Source organism: Streptopelia decaocto (genome assembly GCF_964273445.1).
Source record: "Streptopelia decaocto genome assembly, chromosome: 2".
In the NCBI taxonomy this organism is placed as follows: domain Eukaryota; kingdom Metazoa; phylum Chordata; class Aves; order Columbiformes; family Columbidae; genus Streptopelia; species Streptopelia decaocto.
The window spans coordinates 20,331,570-20,346,037 of record NC_138655.1 but is presented as its reverse complement, the minus strand read 5'-3'; positions in this window follow the sequence as shown (position 1 = coordinate 20,346,037).

Here is a 14,468-nt window from a genome sequence, read left to right as displayed (position 1 = left end):
CCAACATTTATAGCTGAGAAGTGCAAACGTCATTGCTAAGCAACCCAAATTTACCTCATAAATAGCTGCATATGAACCTGGTCAACAGGAAGAAATTGCAGGGTGTTTTGATGGTACATATGCATGTACTGCAGCATGTTCAGATGCCCTTAATACCTCTTTCATCAGTCAGCCCACACTGGCCTTTGGGACTAGGTAACTGTGCTTCCCACAGTCAATTTGTACAAATGCACAAGTGCACAGTTAGAGAAAGACCTATGGAAATTATCCTTACTTGGACACCAAGCATTATAGACATGCATAATACATCTGCCCGTATCATGTCTCGGAGGCAGCTGTGTTAACATCTCGAACCCCAGCCCTGCTCTGCTCACTCCTGAGCCTCACCACCCCACAGGCTACACTCATTTTTCTCTCCGTGTGCCACAGGCTGTGCACAGCTCAACCTGCAGGCACGGCTGGCAGGCTGGGCAGCTGTGAGGGATGACCACGTGGGGAGGAGGGAAGAGCAGGGAAGGCTTGTCACCGGCTTCACACTGAGGACATCTGCTTTCTCCCCTTCCTAGTCATCAGTACCTGGCAGGGACCCTCGCTTCCCAACCTCACAGTCACAGCTGAAGCACAATGGCCCTGCACAAACAAGTGCCGGCAGCCTTTCACATATTCTCCTATTCCTGCCCAGGAGCACTTGCTGAGATGGAGTACATCCTTCTCTGATGATGTTTTGTGCTATTTAGAAACAACAGTACTTGATACCATGGGGTGTTATCGTGCAGGGCTTTTATTTGGTGCCACAGTCAGAGAGGATCTTCATGGCATCTCCTACCTTTTGTAATTTTCATTTAATTTCATTTCAGAATTTTCATTTGCAGCGCTACATTGGCTCTGTTAGCTGTCTGCTTTCAGAGTATCCCAGGAAGACCAGCAGATGGGGGTATGAGAAACCAGCAACCCACCTATCTATGTTTTGGGGGGTGAAAGGGATTACTCTGGAGCAGTTTTACCTGGTCCCATGAAAGCAACACCTTCAGAAAGGTAGCAGGTTCTAGGAGGACTTTTCATATAGCCATGCTCAAAACTTGGACAACATCTAGCACAGAATAGACTTTTTTTTTTAGGTGCTCTTCACCCTTGATGGAGCCATCAGAACAACCCTGGCCGGCTGGACCTCTGTCATCACCAGCGACAAATGCAGTGTCTCAGGGTGGGAGCAGCACTATGCCTGTCCCCGTGTACTGGCCAGATGTGCAGAAGATGTGTCTTTCCTAGGGAAGACTTCCCCCTTTGGCTGGGGTTTCAAACTCATTTACACTGGGGGGGCACATCAGCCTCCTGGTTGCCTTCGAAGGGCCAAATGTAATTTTAGGACTGTATAAATAACTGCTCCTGCCCTAGAGGATGTGCATTAAACAAGATACTGGATCCTTTCAAAGCAGTAGCCAGACTGTGTGGAAGACAAACTAGCCCATGGTGAAGACACAGGAGTGGTAGGGTCTGACAAGCAGGGTGTATGCTGGGCGCCGGAGGTGAGGAGAGTTCATGAACATCATGTGTCACCCACACTTTGTGCTACAACCTGTACTAAGCTGTGCTTCTGAAGTAGACTCACCGTCAGACTGACATCTGCCTCAACATCAGGATGCACTTGGGACCATAGGGATGCTGCACTACACTGTCCCACGGCCACATCCACCTCCCACCACTGCTGGTGGGGCAGGAGCACCACAAGGAGGCTGCAGGGCTGAGGCTGCAGGTCCTCTGCTCACCATGCAGCACAGCAGCAATCTGCATGCAGACAAAAGCCATCCCTGTTTCTCCACTGATACAGTACCAAGCATGTTTCCAGTAGCTGCGGGCTGTGTTATGCCCTGTAATAACTTGAAAGCTGGTCGGGCTGTGGCCCCTGGCTGGTGGGGAGGTGAGGGAGTTGTGTGGGCAGCCACCACCATAGATGGCAGCTGCTGTGGGAGACAACAGAGCCCAGCAGAGCTGTTCTCTGCAGGCATATTCTGTCAGCATCAGGAAGGGCTTCTTGAAGATAGGCCAGCCAAAAGCTGACCTGCAGGCAGGGGAGGAGGAGAAGGAGAAGGAGGACCTGCAAGGTGGGTGCAGTTCTGGTGTCAGGAGTGTGTGTGGAGTGGGCCAGAGCAGGAGTGTCTGCGGGATGAGCACTTTCAGGCTCTGGCCACACTCATACACATGTAACTTCCCCAACAGCATGGGGATCAACTTGGAGCCCTTCTGGCTCACCCTGAAGGACCTCCTGATGTTGCTCCAGGAGCCTGGCAAAGGCAGGGCAGCACAGGTGACCTTCCCTCCTCAGGTTAGGGTTAAGGTTAGGGATAGAGTTTGGTTAGAGCTCTGCTTAGATTTACGAGCCCTCTCAGATGGGGCTTTAATGAAGATTAATTGGATATAACTGCTGAATAGTGAGGAGGCTTGAGGAGAAGTTCTTGGGTTGGATTCAAGAAGAAAGTTTGGGGAAAAGAAATCCTTAAGGAGATACCTGTGAAATTTTTAAAAGAGTGTGAAGAAAGTAAAAGTTTAAGAGAACTATAAGATTATGGTTCAAAGCAACAAAACTGCAACAGCAGGAGAGAGGTTGCAACTATATGTTCTGAAAATTGGATATTGAATACTTTTTTGGACTAGTTAAGTCAGTGCTGCCTTGATAGTCCAGTTCCTCAGGTCCTCATGTGCTCCTGAAAATGGAGTGTAAGGAATAACTTGTATAATTGTGTTTGTGATATGACTGTGGATTGATGCCAGTGTTGAGTGAATGACCAGATTAATGACAGGGCTAATGCTGGTTGAAAGAAGAGTGGTACTGGGGGAAATTTCTGAAATATCAGCATCACTATTGCCCTGTCGCATATATGTGTCATGAGGTAAGCTGTTAGAGGTGTGAGCCCTGAAACTATTTGTAAACTGATCCCCATTGTGAGATACATTAACTGCTGCTATATGTTGCTCCGTGAAGTCATGAATTCTTCTGTATTTTACACCATTTTATTCACTTGGTAATTATGACATATATGCATTTCAATAATCAAATAATCACCCATGCTAGAGAAAAGGTTATTCAAATGTTTCTTAAAGCAATACTGATCTCACTTAATACTTGTTCCATTCAGTTTCTTCATTTTCTCTTTCTGTAGCCTACTCTACTTTGATTTATGTGGGATTTTTAAACTGTTTTTAACTATCTGCTTTTTATTATATGCATTATTCTATCCATGTCCAGAGCAGAAAATAAGTTTGTTCAAAGTCCAGTCATTCAGTCACATCAAGGGCTATTTGTTACCCAAACATTTCCATTTAGATCCACTTAATGACAACCCTGTCATATAGCTGGTATTTGTGGTGCTCTCAGAACAAGAGTAGTGTGCTTAGATTCAAAACAACTTAATTGCAAGAAGAAAAGAACATGCATTAGATGGGACTGTAAGTGTAAGCAGAAGTTGGAAACTAATGGTTTAACAGGTCTCCGTAATCTCTTTGCAGAGGAACCAACAGATGTTAAACAGCCCAATGCCTAATATTGATTTGTTTTCCACCTCGTTCTTACTTAACTGTGTCTTATGATACATCAATGAGTCACCAATATATTATTTATGAAAGCAGGATGCATTTAAGTTATATTTAGAATGCAAGCGTGTCTTACTAGAAATATAATATTTAGCAGCTCATGCAAGGAATACAGAGCAGAGCAATTACTGCTTATGGGCCTGGTGTTTACAAGGTGAAAAAGAGAGTAGTCATTTATATGCTTGCATAGAGAATGTAAAATACTGTCAGTGAAGAGGAAAGATATTACTTTATCTATATTGGTGTTTGTGACTGCAGAAAGTACACACATTAATCTTTTTCGGTTTATAAGTGACTAATAATGAGATGAGCTATCTTTGAGTTATAGAACAACCAAAGAACTACAGTATATGGTGAATTATACAGTTGTATTACAGGAAAGCTCTACCCAATTTTAGGCATTTCTGTCACAGGATGCTTATGGAACCACTAGACAAATAGTACTGGATCAATTATTCTTGTATTCTTTCTGTGGAAACTGTGAACCTGTCAGGAAGTTACATACCTCTGAAATACATTTAAATGCAACATGAAATACATAACTATGGAAAGACATGTAAAAGTTGAACGCTGTATGTGTGAGCAACCTTCTAAAGAGGCTCAAAATGAAGGAAAATGAGGCAAAATTGTTCCAAAGTGCCTTCTTATACACTGAGGGTGAGGGGGAAGAAGGAAGAGTTGGTTGGTTTTTTGTCGTTGTTAGTGATGAAATAAAACTTGAGAGAGCAGCAGTCTCACAGAAAACATTTTTATAACTTAAAAGCTTTAGAGATGCTCAGCAATATGACTGTATCTTCCTTTATTTGAACCCTACATAATGCTGGCAGGGGTTATTCCACAACAGGGGGTAATAATTCCGCCTCCTAGCCGCATCTTATTGCTTAGAGGAATGTGAGTCTGAACGAACGAGATCTGATCTGTCATGGGGTGTATAGGGGCAGTGCAAATGCATCTTTCCTTCTAAGAGATTACCTCTGACAAGACTAAAAAAAGAATGAATCTTCATTATTATCAGTACCTTTTCCCCTCTATATATTACTATTATTATTAAGAGTACCTCAGCAATATAATGCTTATTTGAAATTTGTGTATTGGATAGTTAAATAAATTTTCTCTTGGCATGTGTCAAGTAATTCCTGTTACCAAAAAGAAAAGACTTAAACTTATATGAAGATTTCAAAGGCAGTTATTGGAAACTATCAGTGTCTAGTAAATTCCAGTATGAATTACTCACTAACATAATACCTGTGCAAAGTAACTTTACTTACTACTTCCACTGATCAAGATAATTCAAAATTAGTCTTACAAGAGTAGAATTTGTTAATCATTGAATAGGTCACTAAAGTTATGAGAGATGATTACATATGGGATGGTAAGTCTTCAAAGTAGAGCCTTCAATAATTAAGTCATGCTGTAGAACTCTCTGTTCATGGTATGCTGCTATCCTGGGTTTTACGTCACCGTATAACATCTTGTTTGCAGTTTGTACTATTTGCCAAACTTTAACTTCGGTCTGACACAATATACTAAGATTTAGGAGGAGGTTCTTCCCCCCTTTCCCTTTCCCTTTCCCTTTCCCTTTCCTCATCTCATCCTTTGAAAATTCAAAAATGGACCTGAAACATAACACAAAAACCTTTGCATCAGGAAAGGTATGCCTTTGAAAAGTAGCCCAAACTTGTCCTGCTTATAAACCATTCAAAATGTATATTTCATGTATTCTCTGACTGCCAGAGCTACCTGTAAATTGTCCAAGTATTTGTTATCACCAGTCATACTCTAAGAGTGACAAATCATATTAAATTTCTTGGATTCAGAATTCTTGGTGCTGCTGCCTGTTCTGAATTCAGGGAGATGACAGGGAGCAAAGCACTTTTTCCCCAAGGCACTTCTCATCTCTCTCATCCAGATCTAGAATCACACTGAAGGATGCTGTCTTCGGGAAACACAAATGAGATAAGACTAGGTACTGCAGAATAAGTTAAAGGAGCAATTGTAGGATGGAGAAGCGGCTATGACTTTAGCATGAACGAGCCTCTCCTAGAGAAAAAGCCTTTTGAGGAGGAGAAAACACTGAGGAAACCTGTGTCTCCCAAATCTCTCATATAAATGAAAGGGAAACCTGGTATTTGAACTTTCTGTGCCTCCTTAAAGGAAAGATATATGTTTCCACAAATCCTATGAAATATTATTTTTTTTGTAATCCAGCCATGGTATAGATCTCTAGACATTCTTGGAAAGAGAAATGAAAATACTTCAGGATGACACTTACTTGACATGCATGAAGAGTTAAAATATAATTTGTCACTAAGTATGAGACTGTCATAGAGTGGATCAGTTACTTCAAACAATGTTTTATCTGGAAAGGTGCTGGGCTTTATGGAAATATCTGTACCAAAGAGGGAAAGAGAGACTTGCAATATTTGCTGTGAGATTTCACTAAATAATGTAGTGGATTAGATTCATGCTTCAATTCCATGATCATCTTCGTGTATAACATGGAAAAAGCCTGGTGTTGCAGGGAAGGTGTGAAGTATTGAGGGCTTAACTTTAGAACAGGCACTAGATAAAGTTTCAAGTATAACAACTGCAAAGATCCTTTGAACTAAATGTCTTTGTACTGATATTTTGCTAGCAGTAACATAATTCTAATTTTCAGCAAATATCAAGTTCATACTAATGTACCTTATTGGCAAAATACAACTTATTACTGTGCAAGTTTAGCATTTATGCTACAAAGATTACCAGGCTTTTAAAAATGCAGGCATCTTCCTGACAACAATGTAAATATGATCTTTCCAAGTTTGACTCTGAAATGTTAGTTTTGCAATGTCTGTTCTCATATTTTAGGTGTGCTTGACAGAGCTGAATGGTATTGAATAAACTGCTGATCTTTCATCTGTGGTTCACTGATTTAAGCCCACAATGAATTGCTGAGTAAAGTGAAGGGTTTTTCAGGTCAGGCCATATTGCATAACAACAAAAAGCTGCCCATGCCAGAATCTCTGCATATGAACTGTATCTAGTCAGAGTAAATACAGAGGGTCCTTACAGGTTTTTTCTTCTGGTTACTGGTGAGGACTGAAGCCCTGTTCTCCCTCATTTTTCAGTGCTGTTATCTGTGTTAGCTGTATAACATCTATCACAGCCAGGCTGATTCTGCTGCAATCATACTTTCATCCTGCTATCATCAGATGATAGCTGTATTTTCCTTTGTACTAGTATCTGAGTTCTTAGAGAAGCAGCTTCTTTTTTATCTATAGTGTTAAGGCTTAAGGGTAGCCTGAGAGCGTATCAGATAAGCTTTTGCTGAAAGCCAATGCACTGGCAAAATTAAGCATGGGAATTACTCCATGTACAGTTGCAACTGAACAGTGTAATGTCTGAGGTGGCTGGTGCCCCTGCTGTCATCCCAGGCCACTCTCAAGACGACCCAGGCTGCTCTCACAGCTCTTCAGCTCCAGTTCTCTGTTCCTGTTCTGTAGCAATATCATTGCTATCCTGCTAGGCAAGCCTAGGTGAACAAGGAGACAGTGCCCTTAGTTCTACACCACTGCTGGGACAGCTTAATATAAGTGCCTGAGAAATCAACTGTACCTTCCCTCCTAGCTAAAGGACTAGTTTAGAGCCAGGCTTGAGCCAGACTGCTTGTTAAAAAGCAGATATTTTGATGGAAGGAGGTGTGAGAGCAAAGCCCTACACGTTTCTTACAGACCATGGGTGCAAGTATAGTTTGGCTATAGAGGGTCACATTTAGTGCCTTCCTCTGAGACCCTTGCACTGCCATGCTAGCCCACTCATCCTCATGCCCAGATGTTAGTTTAAAACTTTATGTTGTTCAAACTATGTTGTTTAAAACTTTACCACAACAGTGGCTCGAGACAGGGAAATTGAGTCTTCAGACCAGACTTGCATGTCTTTATTCCAGTTATCTACTGTATCTCGGGCTCTCCAAGGCAGTCAGTAGTGCTGATGTTTCTTGTGGCAATAGAGCTGGCAAGTTGATCAGCAAAGTCTATATGCCTGAAACTCATTCCACGGTGACTTTATGTGTGTTTTTAATGTAGGTCCTCCTAGATGACAGTGGATTTGTGGGCACTGCATGAGCACACAGTGTTCGTTTGCCACTTCAGTTAGATAGCAGTGTGCCCTGCATTATCTGCCTCCTTACAGATGCAATGTTAGCAGCACCAAAGAGTGAGCATGTGTCTGAGCTGATGGTGCTCATAGGACTTTATCATCCCTATGCAGATGACCACAGGCAACACAGGAGTTTTAAGAAAGCGTTAATAAATATGTAGCAGTGAATCATGTGGGCTGTAGACTTCACCCAAGTGAACTCTTGACAACTACCACTGCACTAGAGTCTTGCAGGAGCAGATCAAATAACACTTCTGTTGAAGCTAAAAGACCCCACAGTATTTTGCATTCAAATGTACATATCATTGTTTGGCAAGTCTGCCACAGAAGCTGTCCTGAACAGTTAGGAATGGGACAAAGAAAGGAAACAGCTCATGTGGGATGTCTGAGAAAACATGTACAGACTTCACTGTGTTGCCCCTTTTGAGGTCCATTTTGTTGCTCATGAGAACAACAAACTTGCCCATTAATATCCTGGAGACCTCAGTCTTCTTTCTGATGGGAAGGAGGGAAAAAGAAGCCTGTCCTGTGGCTTGCTGTATCCTGAATGTGTCCAGGGATCAGCATCTGCCTTTGCAGAACTTACCATCATACTTGTACCCAAGTGCTCACCACAACTCTGACCCTTTCCTGTCTCAGACACATGCACATCCCAGGCTCTCAGCCCACTCATCCTACTCACCAGCTGGTCTGCTGTGATACTCACTGGCCACCATGACTCACTCACGCACCCAGACTCAGTCGGCACCACGGACATGTGAGCCTCTGATGTGCAGCGTGACCCCAGCTGTTGCGTGCAGACCCCCCCCCCCCGACACACACACAGAGAACAGAGAGACCCTTGCTCAGGAAAAGAGTTGGAAATGGAGTTTCATGAGAAGACAGACAGACATTCCTGTGTAACTTGATCTAGGTGTTCCTGCTCCAGCAGGGGGATTGGACTAGATGATCTTTCAAGGTCCCTTCCAATCCCTATTCTGTGATTGTGACTGCTTAGGTCAGTTTTTTTCCCCATGTTTGTTCCTCCTTAAACTACTGTGTGCACTCCATCCACCCTTCTTTGGTTCCTCCCCTAAACATTCCACAATAAGTCTCACACGATCCCAGAATGCTCCCCTGCCATCCCATGATGGACTCACAGTGCTGGGTCTCACTAGCCCATGGGGCTGATGCTGTCCTGGGACAGCCCTTGGGGACCGAGGGCAGGGTGTTATTTATTTCCCCTGTCCCCTGTGTTTCTCTCATGGTCTTCTCTGAAGACCACTTCATGCTCAAGGTGTGGACACACCAAGCAGACGGGAGGGAGAAACACACAAATGTGCCCATTTCCTCTCAGATGTACTCACGTGCTGGTCCTTAGGAGCAATAGCTCAGGAAAAGTAGGGACTTCGGAAAACTACTGCTACTGAATTAAGGTTTCAAACCTTCACTTCTGTAAATTTCGTAAATGTGGCAGCAGAAGTATCATTTGTCTTTCAGCTGTGCTCTTGTGCAACAAATGCCTGAGGCTAAAAGCACAGAACTTACAGAGCACATGTCAATGGCATCTTACAGCAGAAAAAGTGTGAATAAGAGCTTTCCCATACTGAGGTTGCGGCTATTTAGATTGATTTTCTTTAAATCTCTTTTGCTTTTTTAAACATTAACATGTAAGTTGTTTATTCTTTGATTTCACACCCCTCTCCCTCCCCCAAATTAAGTACTGCCAAACTAAGGAATGAATGGAAGATTTCTCTTTCTTCCAAGCTGCACCAAAAGACATCTCTGAAACAAAATGTTTTATTTAAATACTGTGTGTTCTGTAAGGCATCTGACACTTTAGGCTGAAACAAAGCTGGGACACATTTATTTCTGTCATTGAGGTTTACTTGTTAATTTGTGTCAACTAGCAATCACCAGACAACGACTGAGCCCGGTAAGGGGGAAAACTGTCCGTGCTCTGACCTCTGTCCGCGCTCCAGGACCTGACCCAGCCAAGGTGTAAGTAGGTTCTTTTGTGAAAAAGCTATTCCATTTATGTTGAGCAATTTAAGTAAAATACTAACAATGTCAGGACTGTACAATAATTGTTTTGACTTCTCAAGATCATAATTATGCATGCATGTGCCTAAATTTTCTGACAAATCTGCTTTGAGAGAGGGTCCTGTTCTGCTCAGACCCACGAGTTCCAAGGACAGTCTCTCATCCCTCAGCTGTGATGACTATTTCTCCTTAACTTAATATGATTCGATGAACCAATACTGGTCATACTGAAATAGAAATTACTTGCTTTCATGAAGTTACTCAACTAACCTACTGATTCTTCATTGGTGATAGCCCTTATTCAGGATTTATTATTATGAAAACTTTTGTGTTATTCATAAGTTATTTCACGTTTTTTTTTTTTCTTTCCTCATTTCTTCTCTGACAAACATGTTAAATAGCATAGATTTCAAATCAAATCCCTGTAGGAAACCTCTAGACACGTTACTACACAAGCATTTTCTCATTACAACTTCATTTTAAAAGCCATTAGTTAGCAAGTTGTGAATCCATTTAGAATTTTCAGGCTAAGTTTGAAATTGTGATTGCAGTTTCCTAATAAAAATGTGAGATGCTATCAGGGCAAATGCCTGACAGAATTTTAAAAAATGAATACATTACTGATATCTTTTGTCAATTAGATCTGTAATCTAAGAAAAATATCAAGTTAGTTTGAAAATATTTATTTTTCATAAAATAAAGTTGCTATTAAGAAGAGGGGAATAGAATTATTTCTAAATGATGATGTCAAACATTCTATTATTTGCTTAGAATTGAGATTTGATGGGTAGTTTGCCCTTTGAAAATATTGACTTAAGATAAGCTTTTTTTCCAGTTCTCTGTAATTTCCCCTGTGTTTTAAACTTTATTTTAAACTTTATTAAAAACCAACATGCATAGCTGAGAAAGCTTATTAGATTATTCCTTTTTTTTTTGTGTTTTTAAATGTATGTGATTTAAAAAAGAAAAGCTTTACTAGTTACTGTTTTGCTGTTTTCACATTTTTAGGAGACTGTTGGAATGGAACTTCTCACTTCCACTCTTTAATCGGCTCAGTCTTCCCTCTCACTTTGGGAGTGATGTTGGGGCATGCTCATTAAAATCAACTCTATTTCTTACAAACCCTTTCGCTACCATCTATTCAGTTATTCTACCAGTTAATGAGGTTCATAATTATTCTTAGCTTTCTGAGACAAAAACATCATGTATAGATATGAATGCATGTGCTTCTGTGTATGGATATACATGTAATAACACATTAATTATATTATTGATTTGCATACAGTGGACATAATGAAGGCACAATCTCTTGCCCATATACTCCGCTAACATTTTGTTCTGTGATCATTTTCATCACGTCGTGTGGTGAAGCGATATCCCAAGAAAATCCGCTGGTGGGGGAAGCAGAGGTGCTGAAGGCAGCGCGCCAGGGACCTCGGTGAGAAGAGCAGAGGAAGAGAAAGCAGCACGCTGGGACTGAGGTTCCAACAGCTGTCCTGAGCCACCTTCTACAGCCCCGAGCTCAGAGACATGGGTTTGATAACTTTAGAGCTATAAATATATATACATAAATATGACTTGGATGACATATAAAAAATATAGGCCTAATAAGCCTAATATTACATTGCAGTAATATTCCAAAGCAGATTAATATTAATCCTAAAAGTATATTGTTTTGTGCTACTATTAAGTTGTTTTCTATAGACAAAAATATGCAGTTTTAGCTTCTAGTGGCCGCGGGCAATACATTCAAGCTACTAGATCCTTATTTTGACAGAAAGCAAGCCTGATTTTTACCTCGAGCATCTAGGCACTAAAATAAAAAAAAACAAACCCACAGAAATTGGTTGGCTGCAGAGAAGAGAGAATGATGTAACACTATAAACCAAAACACAGTTATAAAGGATTAGAGAAATGTTTTCCCTTTATGTCTGGGTTTAGAAGAATTACAGGCAGCCAGAATTGAATGCTTCACCCTCCTTGGTGCATTTGACAGTCTCCCTTACAGGATAAAAATAGGCATAATAAAAAAAGGCTTTACCTGCGTAACAGTTACAGATTTTGTGTTTGTCCCACCCTCATCCAAAATCTTGTCTCCCTTACACACCGGTAAATATAAATGACCATTGCTTCATCTAACATCAAGCTGGGTTTTTTCCCAAAGAGATTAACCAACTACATTTTTTTATATAAAAAGAATAAATCGTTTGGCTGCAGCTAAATGCAAACATAGTGAATAGCATATCAGAACTAACTCTGCAGTAATTTGTCCAGAAATCAATGACATCACCACTGTATTTCTTCATACATCAGAGTTTTCATTGTCTGTATTTAAACCGTCAAAAACATCAGTAAGTAATATATTTCTGTATTCCAGAAAAGGAATAAAGCTCAAACAGGATGGGAACTAGAAATTATTTTTTAAGGGGGAGGAAAGCACTCTTAGGAAAGACATGAAAGGGGATGTGTTCTATGTATTAGCTAGAAAAAAAAAATATCCTTCTCAGAAAAATTTCACGCCTAAATCTTATTTCCCTTATTAGCCAGTGTGAGACCAGCCCTTGAGACTTTTCTGCATCATTCTATGTTATCTGAGTAACCTCCTGCTAAAATGGTACATCCAAAGCACAGCACAGAAATGTGGCAGCTTATTGAAATGCAGCATTATTAACTCTTCCTGCGTGTGCATCAGTCACACGAACTAGCACGACCTGTCTCTACTATTATATGCTTTAATTCAGAAGTATCTCGCTGAGCTCCATCTTCCACTACATTTCTAGCCGGGTTGCTGATAAAACAATCTAATAATCTAAAACAAGATTATAAGGTAGCTGTGGCTGCATAGCATGAACATTTGATCCCTACAAGATTTCTCTATTAAACTCATTTTGTTTCTCTCATTAATCTTATTGAAGATTGTTCTGCAATAAAAAAAGGATATAATCTAGCACTGACAAATTGCTTCAGACTCTTCAAACCCTGTATCTTTCTTTGCAGAATGCTTTGCCCTCCATATTTCTTCTGATTACTTAAATAAAAAACCAACAGGTTTTGTAGCTCTTTTCATAAGCTTTTATAAAACAGCAGAAAGACAATTAAGTATTTCTTACACCTCCTCAATCATGTTTGTTGAGACTTTAATTTTCAGGCTTTAGGCTCCTCCCATTCTGGGTGTTTTGGTCCTGTCAGTAACTTCTTGGACATCATAAAGACCCGTTTCTTTGAATTATTTGTACTTGCTGATAATGAGACAGCCCTCAAATTGCAAACTTTCAGTTGCCTGGCTATTGAACAAAACCTGAAGCCCTAAAGTGAGAGGAAGACAAACCAAAGTGGAATCTATTGAGCCCAAAATGCTAAGAGGTAATTTGTTTGAAATAGTGAGTGCTCCTCTGTACACTCATCACCCTGTCTGCATAGATGGGAACCTCTTCCTCACCTCCCAGAAGAGTGTTGTGTAGCAGGACTCCTCTGTAAGGCTATGCTTTCACTTGCAAGCAATAATTAAATACCCATCTGGTATATGTTGAAGAGAGCAAGTGAAAGTGAGCTTTACTCCTCAGCCTGCTGATAACGAAATTTGTGCAGAAATGGCAGAAACCTGTGTTGTGCACTTTGTTCCAATGTTTATTCAATCGGAAATACTTGTGGGTTGCTTAGCTGCAAGTATCCCCCTTCCCAGATGAATACCATCATTAGAGCAGTGAGTGACGTTCACATTTTCACTGAATAGTCCACTGAGCTGTTGATTGTTTCACGCAAAATGAAGCAACTTCTACAAAAGAGACAAACATAGCACTTAAACTACCCAGGAATCTGCTGGATAACCTACAGGGAAGTGGGAGACAAGGATTTGAGGGCTGTCAGGCAAAGAAGTCAATTAGACCTTAGATTTTTGGGTGAGTGCTCAAGCTGTTTAAAGACAAGGGATGACAACATCTCCTTCTCTTCTAGCTGTATTCTTATGTAAACCCAACCTGTTCAGGTTTTAAATCACCTCTTCACTCAAATAAAAGAAACACGTCATGTCTGTGAATCCTGGTAGGATTTGTGTAACATAAACTTATCATTGCAGCGGCTGAAAAAAACACTTCTAGCAATTGTCAGAACAGATCTGCAGGTATAAGGAACTCTACTATGAAAACCTTAGGTAATTATGGAGTTCAGACATTACTAGGATGTGGCAGTAGCATAGTGAAAATTATTAAGAACCAGATTTTCTACTTAGTGAATGCTTTTATCAGCAGACTTCCTTCATTTCACTGGACTCCAAACTCTAAACTTAGGAATAAAGTAGGGAAATGCTGTTTATTTCTACAAGGTTATTGTGAAGTACTGAAATACTTCACAGTAATGACATTCCATAATGCATATTGTACATACAAATTTCTAAAGTAACTTCCTGTAGATAGCAGGTCTTATTCAGCACAGTAAGTGCTGTGGTGCTTGTTTCTTTTATGATAGTTCAGAACCACTCCTTACTGAGAGCTACAAATTCATTTTTAAAGATTTCTCCTTCAAAATCACCTTCAAAATCTTTGGTTTCAGTTTTCTCCATTAAGCTGTTTTCAAATACTGTAGAATGCATTACATCTCTAAATAAGTCTATTATGAACAATGTTAAACCATATATTACTAAATATCGGAAACAATTCCTTAGGTCTGTGACTATCAAGAGTAGTAATAAACAATTCAGTCTCTATTAACCAATGTCCAGC